Genomic DNA, 13,871 nt, shown 5'->3' on the forward strand with positions numbered 1-13,871 from the left:
GATCAATCCCTAGGCTTAATCTTGGAGGGACCTGCTTTGATTTTCATGCCTGAGATTGGAAGCCTCAGTTTTGGCAAAAATTAGTAATGATAATTATTATATTGTATATTTATGACTAAAATAACAAAAGCAAGGGCTTGAATACACACGTATACACATAGTAGCAGAGGGAATATTTTAACTGGAGATTTAAGTTTCATGGGTTTTAGGGTAGAAAGGAAACTTACCTTTTGAATCTAGCTTCCCAGGTTAGTTAGCCCACCAGTGTGTCCTTCTACAGAAATCTTCTGCAAAAAATTGCAAAGAAATCTCCCATCAATGAACAAGCTACTACAGGATCTTTGCAGTATTCCTAAGTGATGGATTGTTGAGTGGATTCGGGTCAAGCCTTTTTCTTTTTATCTGACCTAAGACTATGGGGTCACCTTTTGCATAGTTAACTGAATTGACCCAGCAGATGAGGCTATGGATAGATAAAATGTTAGTGGAGAAAAGGGAATCAGAATTTGGTCTAATTTGCGGACCAGAACAGAGACTTCCATGGTTAGAGGGGTAAGTCAAAAACAGGAGCATCACCAGGAGCTTTACTGATCTGCTCTTTCTCTTTTGCTTACACTATTTTTTCAGTCACATGCCCTGCTTAGTTCCTATGAGGGAAAAAGCAGCACTTATGTTCTAAGTGCTTAGATATAATGAGCGATGCAGAAATGGATGCAACAAGGTACTGGCCTGCAAAAGGGTTGGCCAAAGTCTGGGCCAGGTGTGGAAACTAGGTTCTGATATGGAGCACTGGTACTGTAGGATGTCTTTCAGATCTAGGCCCAACTGTGTGGTGGATAGCAAAGCATCTTATACTTCTTTTCCGTGTCATTATTCCAGCTCACGTTTTCAAAGTCTAGGATAAACAGTTCCAGATCATAGGAAGATAACGTGGTATCTCATTCTCATGGCTTCCTCAATGTTTTAATAATCATTATAGTGTCCATTTATTGGGTTCCATACACAATAAATGCTCTCCATACATTGTATCATTCAATCCTTACACATTTTACAGAGGAGAAGACTGAGTCTTATAGAAGGACTAGGTTGGTAGGTTAATGATCATATAGTCATAAGAAGAAACAACCTTGCTAGGAGTTGTTTACTGAAGACACTGCTGTCATTCCTTTGGTTCTGACTGAAGATTCCATTTGTTCTTAGGGGTTTACTGACAGCACTCAATTTTGTGCCATTGCCAATAAAAAATGCTTGTCACCTGCTTCCTGTCTGATTATCAGGAGCCTATTTATTTGCTTAACAATGATTTGATAGTAGGAGTGAAACCTCTGAACAGTGGAAAGAGTCCTTAGCTATGGGTTCTTCTGTTCCATTCATTCATTTTCATTCATGCAACAAATACGTGAGTGCCTTCTTTGTGCCAGGCACTGTTCTAGACACTGGGTATAAGGGAGTGAACAAAAGAGGCCAAATGGACGCCTTTATGAAACTTTTGTTCTAGGCCAGAGAGGCAGTCAATTAAAAAGGAGAAAAAAATATCTATCCATCCATCTGTCTATCTAATGTTAGAGAGAAGTGCTGTGGAGAAAAATAAAGCAAGATAAGGGAGATAGATGTGCCAGGCATGGGTGGGATAGGAGCAAGGGAGGTTTTTATATAAGGTGGTAAAGGAAACCTCTGCTGATGTAACGTTTTAGCTGAGAGCTGAAGTAGGTGAGGGGACAAGCCATGTGTGTATCTGGGGGAAAAGCATTCTGGGCAGAGAAGGCGGCAAGTACAAAGGACCTGAGGCGGGGTGTGCCTGGTGAGTGGAGAGCTACTGAGTAGAGAGGTTAGCAAACAGAACAGGAGATAAGGTTGGATCTCGTACTTTCAGATACACTGATGGAGATGGGAAGACATTTGGCTGAATAGCTTCCATTTACCTCCCCAGATTCACTCTACCCTTTTCTACCCTGCTCTGTAGATGTGCCCCAGGAGGTGGACCTGCACTGACAGGCAACCTTGCTTTCTGCCTTCTGTTTGCATTTGGCCATGGGGAGTATTGATAGGGGATGAGAGTGAGGGAGAAGGATGAGATTGGCGTATATATTCCCTTCCCGCAGGATTGTGTGGGCTGGAGTGTCTCTAGACTTAAGGTCACATCTCCAATTAGGTGCCTTCTCCGTGGAGCTCTCTGTCTCCCTCTCTACCCCTTCTCTTCACATTTCAGGTCTAGAAGGGGATGAAGTACCCTTGTGTTGCTAGCCCCGTGTTATGATATGAACTCTCCTCAAATCACCCACTTTGAATATGCCATCTGTTTCCTCCCAGGAGTCAGACTGATCTATGATTGAAGGGTTTTGACACAATCTGTTGAGCATTTCAGCAGGCTCATTTAGGTCGCTGTTGAGAGTAGATTGTGAGGAGTTCAGCGTGGGTGCAGGGAAACCAGTTAGTGGCTGTTGCAGAACTGCAGGTGACACGTGATGGCAGCTTCGCTCAGGGCTGTGGTAGTAGAGGTAATGAGCAGTGGTGAGATTCTGGGTATCTTTTGAAGGTCTCTGTTGTGACAGGCTGTTTTATTTCTTGACAAGCTGATGAATTTGATGCTCGGAGAACCTTTTATGACTCCAGAAAGCAAGATGTGGTTGTATTATTAGCGATTGTCTTCCTTTTTTGTGCCACCTGCAGTCACCCCATTGCAAATGCTCTGTGATTCAGGCCGGTAGGGTAATACTGGTACGATCTCAGAGGTAGCAGGTTTGCCAACAACAGTTGTTACTGAAGGTACTACTTTTGTTTTCCCTTTAGACTGCCCTTGAACAGGGGCAGAAATATTCTCCATTTGAAACGGCATGATGTCATTAGACGACATTCAGTCAAGTGCCAGTCAACTCTGAGGGGAATCTAGAAGAATTATTTGTCTCAGTCAAAATTCTTTTCTCTTAGGGGGAAAAAAAAAAAGAAGAATATGCCGGAAGCAATCACAGAATGACTCAGCAGAGCATGTAATGAAGTGCTAAATTATGACTGCATTGCATGAGGATTTCAGGGAGTGGAAGCCGATCTGTTGTGGGGTGAGGCGGTCAGGACAACTTCATGGAGGATGTGGGACTCGGGTTAGGCTGTAAAGGATGGAGTTGGGGCGGCAGCCATGCCAGTGGGAGGAGCCGTTAGGAGGGAAAGACCAGGTTGGCTGTGGTAGGGAATTAGGTCAGCTGGATGGGTGGGGCTGACCTGATGACGAGTGAGTGCTGGTGGCGGGTGGGGACAGGATGGAGAGCCAGGCTAAAGAGCTGGCTGCAAGTGACGGGCATTGCACCACTGCAGATCCTGAAGGAGGGAACATTAGGGATCCAGGAATGAATCCCGAACTCCTGCTGTTGACTTGTTTCAAGTTCTAGTATCTGAAAGATTATTAAACAGAGGTGAAGCAAGTCCCTAAATATAGTCACACTAACTAGATTTTTATGCTTCTGATAGATGGGACCAGAGCTCTGCTTGTTAAGTGGTCAGTAGGCTAGCTATGTGAATCAATTTTATCTTATTGAAATTCAGCGTATACCATGTTGCCCAACTATTAGAAAGTGCAAATATCAAAATTTCCCCATTTTCCCTATTAAAAAGTCCCCTAAAGTGTTTTTTGGTCAACTCGAGAATACACATACTATTAGGTATGTAGGTAAACAAACCAAAGGCTTGTTTACACGATTTGCATTTTAAATTTAGGTACCTGTGCCTATTTAAAATCACATACTTTATAAAATCACACTAATTTAGAAATATTGTTCTTTCTCCTCCTCATAAATTCATAAAACATTTGTCTTCAAACTCTTCACATCCATCTTTGACCTTTGTGTTTTTATCATCACTGGAGCTATACTTTGGATCAGTGAATATGTTTTTGCAGACCACACTTTCAGTTTTTTGAGATCCATCCCTTTTAAATGTGGGGAAGATATTGAATATTTTATCACAAATTACAATTCTAATTCTTTTACAGTGTGTCCAGTTGGTGCATATCTTTGATCATCGCAACTTAAACACTTTATTAACTTTTAAAGTGATCTTTAAAAGGGTTTACAGTGGCAGTTTGCACGTGCAAGTGTGAGTTCATATCCTCAGGAATTAAATCTGTGTTTAATTTGTCTCCTTTCATTGATACCATCAGCTGACTTCTGTGGGCAGCCAACACCAGACCTTGACTGAGGTTGTTTCAGGATGATGTGTCAACCCCAACTGTACTTTGTATTCAAAATAAGGAATTGAAAGAACTCCCCACAGCAAGAGTTACTTTGTAAGGATTTCTTATAAGGTGACTTGTTTTTTCTGAGGGATAATTTTTTTTTAGGAAGAATCCTTTTCTTATAGTTAATCTGTTAATGATCCTTTTACCACATCTTCAGCATTAGCATGAGTCTCGGGCAGCAAATCTGCTTTCTGGAAGGGTCCTCCTCTGGGAGAGAGGGGGAGATGTAGGGAGAAGGGAAGGTCTATGGTACGAAAGTTGGTGCATCGTGAGATTTGCTTTAGATAGAAGCTGTGAAAGAGAAAATTCTAAATACATTTGTTGTTTTTTACCACTCAGCTATGAATGGATATTATTCTGTGCTTCCGATTGGATTTCTAGAAGAATTCCAGGAGCTATGTTTTAAACAGAGCTGTCAAGAATGCAGGCAGATGGTTAGATCTGCATCTATGTTGCCGTGGCACCTAAGTCTTGGGGACGTGGGTGTAGTCACTTCATCTCTGACCCCTAGATTCTCACATAATCTCTCCATCGTTGAAAACCACAAAGTAATATACATAGTAGTTTATAGCATGTACACAGACTATACACAACACAAATATATATTTATTAGTTTATATTATATAAAGATACATGTGCATATACGTCCACATAAATATATAGTAGGGGAGGAAAAAACCTTTTCCTCTATCCAGCTTAGGTTCTCTAGCTGGGGCCCTGTAAATTAGACTGACCAAAGACAGATTAACAAGAGAAAAATAAACAGAAATTTATTAACATGTGCATTGTTGTGTACACATGGGAGACCTATCGATGAGTCACCCAAAGGGGTAGTTAGAACTTGAGTTTATATGCCATTTTAGGCTAAAACAAAGAAAAGCGTTTGGGGCTTCTGGGTTAGGGAGACAACTTATGTTTCCCCTAAGTCCAGGAAAAGTATGGTAAACAAGAGTTGTTTAGTAAGGTTTGTTATTCAGATTTAAGTCCGTGCCTTCTCCATAGATAAGAGTTGTTAGGAGTTCTCCACTTCCTGGTGTGGAGAGGGAGACATCTTTGCAAAAGGAAACTTAATGCCCTGTTTTTAGAGCTTTTCCTTCACCTCCTGGTTATCAATGGCCTTTAGCTCAAAATAATCCATATGCCAACGAAGCATATTTTGGGATGGCATATTCTAGGACTCCTCGATATGTATAATCTTACTTCGGCAAACGTAAAACCATTCTGTACGTAGCAACACCTAGCCTGTGCCCCGTCAGAAGCAGGGGTAAACTTCTGACAAACTAGTAGACTTACCTCTGAACTCTTGTGTTCCCCTTTCGCCATATCCTAAGTGATCAAGTGCCTCATGACTGGAAAAGTGAGAGATGTACTGTTAGGACTAAGTTATGTTATAAAGAGGCTTGGGAGGGCAAGCAAGGGTTTTCTAGGTATGTCTCTACTGGAGAGTTAGAATTGCTGGGTTGTAGGGTCTGTGCCTTTTCAGTGTTATTACCTGCTACCATGTTGCCCTCCATAGTGACTCTAGTAATTTAAGCACTAGTCAGTGATGTACTGGAGATCTGTTTTGTCCACATCCTCTGTAAGACCTGATATTGTTGGTGGTCAGCGGTCTTAATTTGGGAAAAATAGTATCTTTTACATATGTTCCAAATATCTTCCCCTAGGCTCTTGTTTGCCTTTAACCTTGCTTATATTTATGTTCTTCTTTGTCTTTTTCCTTATAGTTTGGGCTTTTTGAAGAAATCTTTATCCCAAGAATATAAAGATATTCTCCTATATGCTGTTTTAATGACTTGACTCAAGTTTTTCATGTTCAAATTTAATCAACCTGGAATTCATTTATTTATTTTTAGGGTGAGAGATAGGAAGTAATTTTTACACTAGCAACACTTACTGTCCATGTCTTTTCCTTTGATATTGGATTTTCCCATCTCTGCCTTAAACCAAGTTTTCATATATGCATGGGCTTTTAGGAATTCTTTAATGAAAAAAGCTGTTAGAGGAGGATTATTGAATATTATAGCACAGTGATGATAAGCACCTGTCCTTTGAATGAGGCAGGTTACTGCTGATAACATAGCCTGTGGATCTGTAGGCCATTGGGAACTTTTTTCTAGTGTTCATTTTGGTTTATGATTTAAACTTAGTTTTCCTTCGTTACTTCTGGAACATCTGATGTTAAAACAAGGTTTTTTTTTTAAGGGAATTGGCAGTGAGGGCAGTGGGTCTCAAACCTGGCTGACCATTAGAATCACCTGGGGAGCTTTTGGTCTTGCCCACCACCCCGGGTTGTACCCTAGACCAATTAAAACAGAACCTTTGAGGGTGGGACCCAGGCATCAGTATTTTTTAAGCTCCTCAGGTAATTCTAATATGCAGCCAGGGTTGAGAACCCATGGTTCATAAGGGATCTCAGCCTTGATAGAGAGGAATGCCAGCTGGTTAAGGAGACTAGGTCAACTCTGACCTCCCTCTGAATTTTGTACTCAAAGTATTAGGATATTTGTTCAGAGGAATGTTTTACCTTCTCACCTTCGTTTATCCTTTGCTAATTAAGAAGAAGAAAAGTGTGGTGAGCAGGTTAAAAAAAAAAAACAGCAATAATTATAAGTTAAGAAAGTCCTGGGCTTCCCTGGTGGCGCAGTGGTTGAGAGTCCGCCTGCCGATGCAGGGGACGTGGGTTCGTGCCCCGGTCCGGGAAGATCCCACATGCCGCGGAGCGGCTGGGCCTGTGAGCCATGGCCGTTGGGCCCGCGCGTCCGGAGCCTGTGCTCCGCAACGGGAGAGGCCACAACAGTGAGAGGCCCGTGTAACGAAAAAAAAAAAAAGAAAGTCCTGTTTGACGTCATACTCAAGCATCAGCCTCTGAGCCTCTGAGTGACTATTACCACTACTTAAAAAAAAAATACCTTTGATCTATCAAACATCAGCATGCATCAGAATCCTCTGGAGGACTTGTTAAAAAGAATCCTCTGGGTGGGCCCCATCCCAGTAGTTTCTGATTCTATACGTCTATGACCTGAGAGTTTACATATTTAACAAGATCAGCTTGGTTGCAGGTAAACTGCCTCTGAGCTACTTGATCTAATGGTTGCTGTTGCTGGTTTTTTAATCCATTCTCCTATTGATGGACAACTGAGCTGTTGCCAGATTTTGGATATAATGAATAATGCTGCTATAAACATTCTTGTAGAAGTCTTTTTATGATCATGTGTTTTCATGGGTAAAAACCTACAGGTGGAATTGTTGGATCACAGGGTAGGTGTATGTTTAGTTTTAAACGAAACTGCTGGCCTTTTCCAGAGTGATCAGACATGTTACATTCTCATCAGCAATGTGTGAGGGCTCTGGTTCCTCTACATCCTTGCCAACATTTGGTGTTTTCCCTCTTTTCAACTTCAGTCATTCTGCTGGTGGGTGTGGAGAGGTATTGTTAAAGAAAAAATTATTCATGACAGTTGTTAAAGGAAGACTTTGTTCAAGGAGGACTGCTATGATGGGGTTTTGCAGTAGGGGAGAGAGATTGGGCTCAAGTCTGAAAACAGCAAGGAAAGGTGGGAATTTATAGCCAAGGAGCAAGGTGGGGGGATTGGTGGATGGTAAATTAGTAAGAGGAATCATCAAAGGTAGGTGGGGAATCTGGCTAAACTGACTTAAAAGGATTCCTTGTGAAGGCAGGCCAGTGTGGTCAGACATCACTGGGGGATGGTGGAGGATGAGGAACCTGATCAGATAGTGGGGATGGGGATTCTGGCTAAACCAACTTAGCAGGATTCTTGCTAAAAATAGGTGATACAATGATGGACACAGAAGTATAAAAGTCAAGGCGTAGTTGGGAGGAGGATTCAGAGGAGCCTGACTAAAGTTTGGTCAAGGAAAGTCTCTGCTGGTGTCACACTGTAGAGTATTTGCTTTTAAATGGACAGAAACACTCTCTAATTGGTTTAAACATTTATTTAGCTACTATACATATAAAGTACTGGTGGGTGTGTGTGCAGATGTATTTGACTTTTCAAAAATCTTTCTTATGCCTAGATAACGTAGTTGTGATGGAATCTTGGTTCCTCCAACTTTTTATTACAAACAATGTCAAATATACAGAAAAATTGACAGTATCTGTTTGTCCTCCACCTAATCCCCCCCCATATAAACTGTTCAAGGATAAATTTTAAAAGAAGATAAAATCAAGACTCACACAAATATAAAATGAACACATGTCCAAGATTTTATTTGACTCATGGACCCAGTAAGATATTACAACTAGTTCAGACAGGAACTCAACATACCACCTTTAAAGTCAGATAGGGATGCTGAACTAAATTTGCAAATGGATGCAAAACTGGGCAATATTCATTATTACTTGCATTTACAAGTACTTCCATTTTACTAGATACAATTTGTATTTCTGTGGACAGAAATTGTTTGCATTACTATCAGTTTTCTTCAAATTCTACCTCTACAGAATTGTGAGATAGTCTTGTCAAGGACAAAAGTGGAGGGACTTCCCTGGCGGTCCAGTGGTTAAAGACTTCTCGCTTCCACCACAGGGAACATGGGTTCCATCCCTGGTCGGGGGAACTAAGATCTCACATGCCGTGCAGCTTGGCCCCCCCGCCCCCCCCCCCCCCCACAAAAAAAGGACAAAGGTGGAGATAACCCAGTTGAAACCATGCAAGTCAGATTGGGACTCAAACCCAGCCAAAACTCGGATTGGGACTTGAGCCCACGAGGCTGGGACTTGAACCTGGCCAAAACCCCAGTCTTCCAACTGAGATCACACACCTGGTTTCAGAACTTAATGAAGCTCAGGTTCTTGATGTCTCAATGCAGAAAGAATTCAGGGAGAGACAAAGTGATAGATAAGAAGTGGATTTATTTAGAGAGAACCACACTCCACAGAGTGTGGGCCATCTCAGAAGGCCAGAGTGGCACCAGGGTAAGGGGTTGTCAGTTTTTATAGGGGTGGGTAATTTCATAGGCTGATGAGTGGGAGGGGTATTTCAGCTATTTGGGGAAGGGGTGGGGATTTCCAGGAGTTGGGCCACCGCCCACTTTTTTTTTTAAATTTTTAAAAAATTTATTTATAGTTGGCTGCGTTATCTTGGTGCAGCGGGGCTACTCTTCGTTGTGGTGCGTGGGCTTCTCATTGCGGTGGCTTCTCTTGTTGCGGAGCACAGGCTCTAGGTGCACGGGCTTTAGTAGTTGCGGCTCACAGGCTCAGTAACTGTGGCGCACGGGTCTAGTTGCTCCGCGGCATGTGGGATCTTCCCGGACCAGGGCTCGAACCCATGCCCCCTGCATTGGCAGGCGGATTCTTAACCACTGCACCACCAGGGAAGCCCCCACCCACTTTTTGATCCTTATGGTCCGTCTTAGAACTGTCTTGGTGCCTGTGGGTGTGTCATTTAGCTTCCTGATGTGTTACAATGAGTGTATACTGAGACTCAAGGTCTAGTGGAAGTTGACTTGTCTGCCATCTTGGACCCATTTGGTTCTAATCAGTTTATGTCATGTCCTCCGGCTATGTCATTCTTTCAAGGGTAGTGCCTTGCCTCCTTCCCTCCTGTTTCATTTCCCCCTCAGAGATTTTATCCCATATTCTTTTTTTTTTTTTTTTTTTTTTTGCGGTACGTGGGCCTCTCACTGCTGTGGCCTCTCCCGTTGCGGAGCACAGGCGCCGGACGTGCAGGCTCAGCAGCCATGGCTCACGGGCCCAGCCGCTCCGCGGCATGTGGGGTCTTCCCGGACCGGGGCACGAACCTGTGTCCCCTGCATCGGCAGGCGGACTCTCAACCACTGCACCACCAGGGAAGCCCCTATCCCATATTCTTATGGGAAACAGAAGGGTGATGGTCCGTCTTCTGTAACTGCTTCACCCTGCCTGTCAGGGAGTAAAAATCTCTGGATACCTGATCTAGGGGCCCCAGGGGCAATACAGCTCCTTGTTCTAAGTCAGTATGGGCTGGAGTCCTCGCATAGCCATTATCTTGGTGTGGAACTGTTGTAACTGCTTCCAAGGCCTTTCTGTGAATCTCCTTGATGATGAAGCATTTTTTGTAACAGCATCAGAGTACAAAAATATCAGTAAATGACAAAAGGCTTAAAAGGCATGGTTAAACATCTGGTAACAGTGTAATCGATAAAGAAATGTGGTTATAATAGCCAGAGTTACGAATGATTACATTTAACTTAACATACGAAATAATCCTAGTTAAATAGTTCTCTCTAAGATACCTCAGGGGCCCTCTAAAGTACCCCAAAGTTAGCTGGAAATCAAAAGAAACAATTAAAATTTGACATTTGGGAAGCTTGTCAAAAAGTTTCAAAACACTTGGTCAAATAAGATCATAGGTCACTGTGAGACAATACTTATTCCCTAACTAAAGTTACAGGAGATCTCAAAAACAAATACAGATCACTTAAAAGGCAAAGAAACATACCAAATCCAGTCTTGTCCCAGCCCATTCCCAGCAAAATCCATTTACCCAACTAAATTTAATCCAGTCTTAGAAAATCCTGATCATGTATAACTCTTCAGTATTCTTCATTCTTCACACCTTCTTTTACTAAAAACACATATCTAACTTTTCTTAAAAGTTTTTTTCACATTGAGTTACTTGTTGACAAAGTTGTAACAGAAAAAGGTCTTATTTGACCTCTAATAAACCTAGGTACAACAGAAGGATTATACTTGACATTGATCATTGATGACTCTAACAGGTCTGTGTTAATCAAACCAACAAGCTTAAGCCACCTTCAATACCAGATATCAGTTTAGTACTGAATATTTTTCAGATGACATGAACCTGAAATGCATTCTGGCCAGATTATTTTCTATTTCTGAGTATTTATATAAGCACTGAATTTTTTTTAAGCCAGTTAAGTAGAGCTCTTTTACGAATTCATTTTTGGCAATATCACACGCCTACAACACACATATAGATACATATGAACACACAAACAAACACACAGGCCTCACAGTTCCCATTCCAAAATTTCAGTCCTGAGTCAGATACAACATAAAACCTATCAGTTACAAGGGGTTGGATTCAAATTGGGCTTCTGGCAGATGGAATAAATCAAGGTCACCTTATGTAGATGGTTAAACCCTTTTTACTAGTGTTTACAGAAAAGACACTTAGGATTTCTATTTATCCTTGACAAGTCAGGTTCTAAATTATTTTACCCTCTTTTTTAAAATTTGTGTTTAAAAAGGTGGCAGAGATAAGGGTTCCTGAGAAGACCAGATAGGACATTTGCATCTCAAAGATACTGGCAAGTTCCACCTAGGATGACTGTTTCCCCTTTGTTTAACACTTACAAGTCTCTTAAGATAAATAGGGAAGGTTTGGGGAGTGGTAAAAGGATTGGTGGGTTTTGGATTATTTTTGGAGCCACACCTCCGGTCCTGTAAAGACTACATTTGTAAAACAAGGGCAGTCTTGTTTTCTTTCTCAAAGAATTGGGTGGTTACCTCAATGATATTGAAGGACTGACATACCCATTCATTTAGGTTGGAAAGTTTTACTTTTCCTCATTTAGCTTAGGGGAGAAGGCCTCTTCCAAAATTTCTGTCAGGCTCTGAATATCAGCTATGGTTAGTTTAGTCAGACCAGTGGCCTCCTGTTTTGGTAATCTATTTACAAACATTTTTGAGGATCTTCCCTAGGTTTAAGAAATTTGTGTCTTATATTTAGACACTATATAACCCTTTTTACTTAATAACCACTGGCTGGATACCTTTGGCCAAGCCCAGAACCTCGATAGTCCACATTCCAGGGTCTACTAAGTCTTCTATTTTAGCTTCAGATTATCTGTTCCTTTTTGCTTTTTGTTAGAACCATTTGGTGATGAGGGTGGTTCCCTTGCCCCTCAAGAAACAGAGTGACCCCTAACTTAGTTAATAGATCTCTTCCCATTAAAGGGATGGGACAGTCAGGCACAAACAGGAAGGAATGTAAAAACAGCTGGCCGTTGATCTTGCACAAAAGGGGTTCCAGGAAGGTGTGCCCCTGTCTCTTCCCTAACAACCCCATTATGTATTCCTGAAGGGCTATGTTCTACTTTGGTAGAAATAGGACTGAATTGATGCCCTGCCATTAGGCCATAGCGCTGCTAGGATTGCATCGATCTTCCTGTTTGTACTGTTTGTAACTATGGCCCCATCTTAAGTATTCCTAATTGAAAAACAAAGCCTCAGGAAACCGAAACTTAACCAGCCGCTCTCGCTTCTGTAACTATGCTTGCTGAACCCCCTTTTGCAACCATCCAACCAATCAGACGGTGACTAGTGTCTTTGTTTAAAAGTTAACCAATCAGTGACTAGTGTCTTTGTTTAAAAGTTAGCCAATCAGTACTCCCCACCCCTGAAGGTCGCGAGCTTGTTTGTACCTGTCTTTAAAAGAGCTGTACTAAACTCCATCGGGACCTCTTAGCGTCACCGGCAACGAGTGCGTGGAGGTCCAGGTTCGAACCTGCAATAAATGACCCTTGCCGTTTGGCTTTGACTCTTGTCTCTGGTGGTCTTGTGGAGGGGTCTCGTGACCGTGGGCATTTCATTCCTTATGACTGCTAAGGTTTCTAATCCTCTGGGTTAAGACCAAGGTTGCACCAGTGTCTTTAAGAAATTCTGTCATGTGGCCCACCACATCAATCCACCCAAGGCTCTACATTAGTTATGTAGATGGTATCTCTAGGCAGAGCCACTTTCGGCCTTGGGCCCCTTCAGTCTTCTGATTGCAAAACCATCAATGACTGAGGGCCCCCCCCACCCCCGTCGCTCTCTGGCCTATGGGGCATTCCCTCTTCCAATGCCCGGGCTGTTTGCAAAGGGCGCATTGATCACAATCCTCCCTCCAGTCCGTTGTATCCACACAGGGTACACTGGCCTTGTATGGCTACCCATGGACCTTGTGGTCTGCCAGGGCCAGGTTGGCCCAGAAAAGCCAACTTCCCCTTTGGTGTTCTCTGAGTGGACAAAGCCACTGCCGTCATCTGGGCCTTTTACATATTTCTCTGGGTGCGTTCAGCCTTTTTGACCATATCCCAATTACCGAAAACCAAATAAGCCAATTGGAACAAATTGTTCATCAGAGTCTGAGGACCAGCAGTTGTTTTCTGAATTTTGCTCCTGATGTCTGGGTCAGACTGGGCTATGAAATGCATAGCCAAAAGGGCCTGTACCTCGGGGGAGAAGGGAACCACGTTCCTTCGGGATCCATGGCCCTGTAGGGTGGGTCAGTTAAAATGTACTCAGTGTACTTCCTAGAGTTATCCCTCCAAGCTACACATGCCTTAAATTCCTTTTGGGTTCCATTGCCTAGATACAAGGCCATGGAAATTGGAACACAGGGTACTTCACTCAATTTTAAATTTCCTAACTCATATTGCGGCCAAACCTGATTACATAACCTACTAAGTTTTTTCCGCTTAATTCCTGTTGTCCAGATCTTTCCCAATCCCAGAGTATATGGCCCAGAGGGGTATTGGTTGGGATTAATGCAGCCTGACCCATTTTAGACAAGCTCCTGAGCTGTCCAAAACTCCACTCTTAAGTAAAATCCACGTGCAATTTGGTGAAGATTTGCACTTATGATTTTAGATGCTGTCCCTTCCAGGGTAGTCTCCCAACGAGGTGTTAGTG

At 42.5% G+C, this 13,871-nt stretch overlaps 1 protein-coding gene across 1 annotated transcript in view; it reads left to right on the forward strand.

Moving 5' to 3' along the window:
* Positions 1-13,871, forward strand: part of FNTB (farnesyltransferase, CAAX box, beta) — an 85,078-nt gene that overhangs the window by 1,134 nt on the left and 70,073 nt on the right. The window lies entirely within an intron of this gene.

This window comes from Phocoena sinus, chromosome 2 (genome assembly GCF_008692025.1).
Source record: "Phocoena sinus isolate mPhoSin1 chromosome 2, mPhoSin1.pri, whole genome shotgun sequence".
In the NCBI taxonomy this organism is placed as follows: Eukaryota; Metazoa; Chordata; class Mammalia; order Artiodactyla; family Phocoenidae; genus Phocoena; species Phocoena sinus.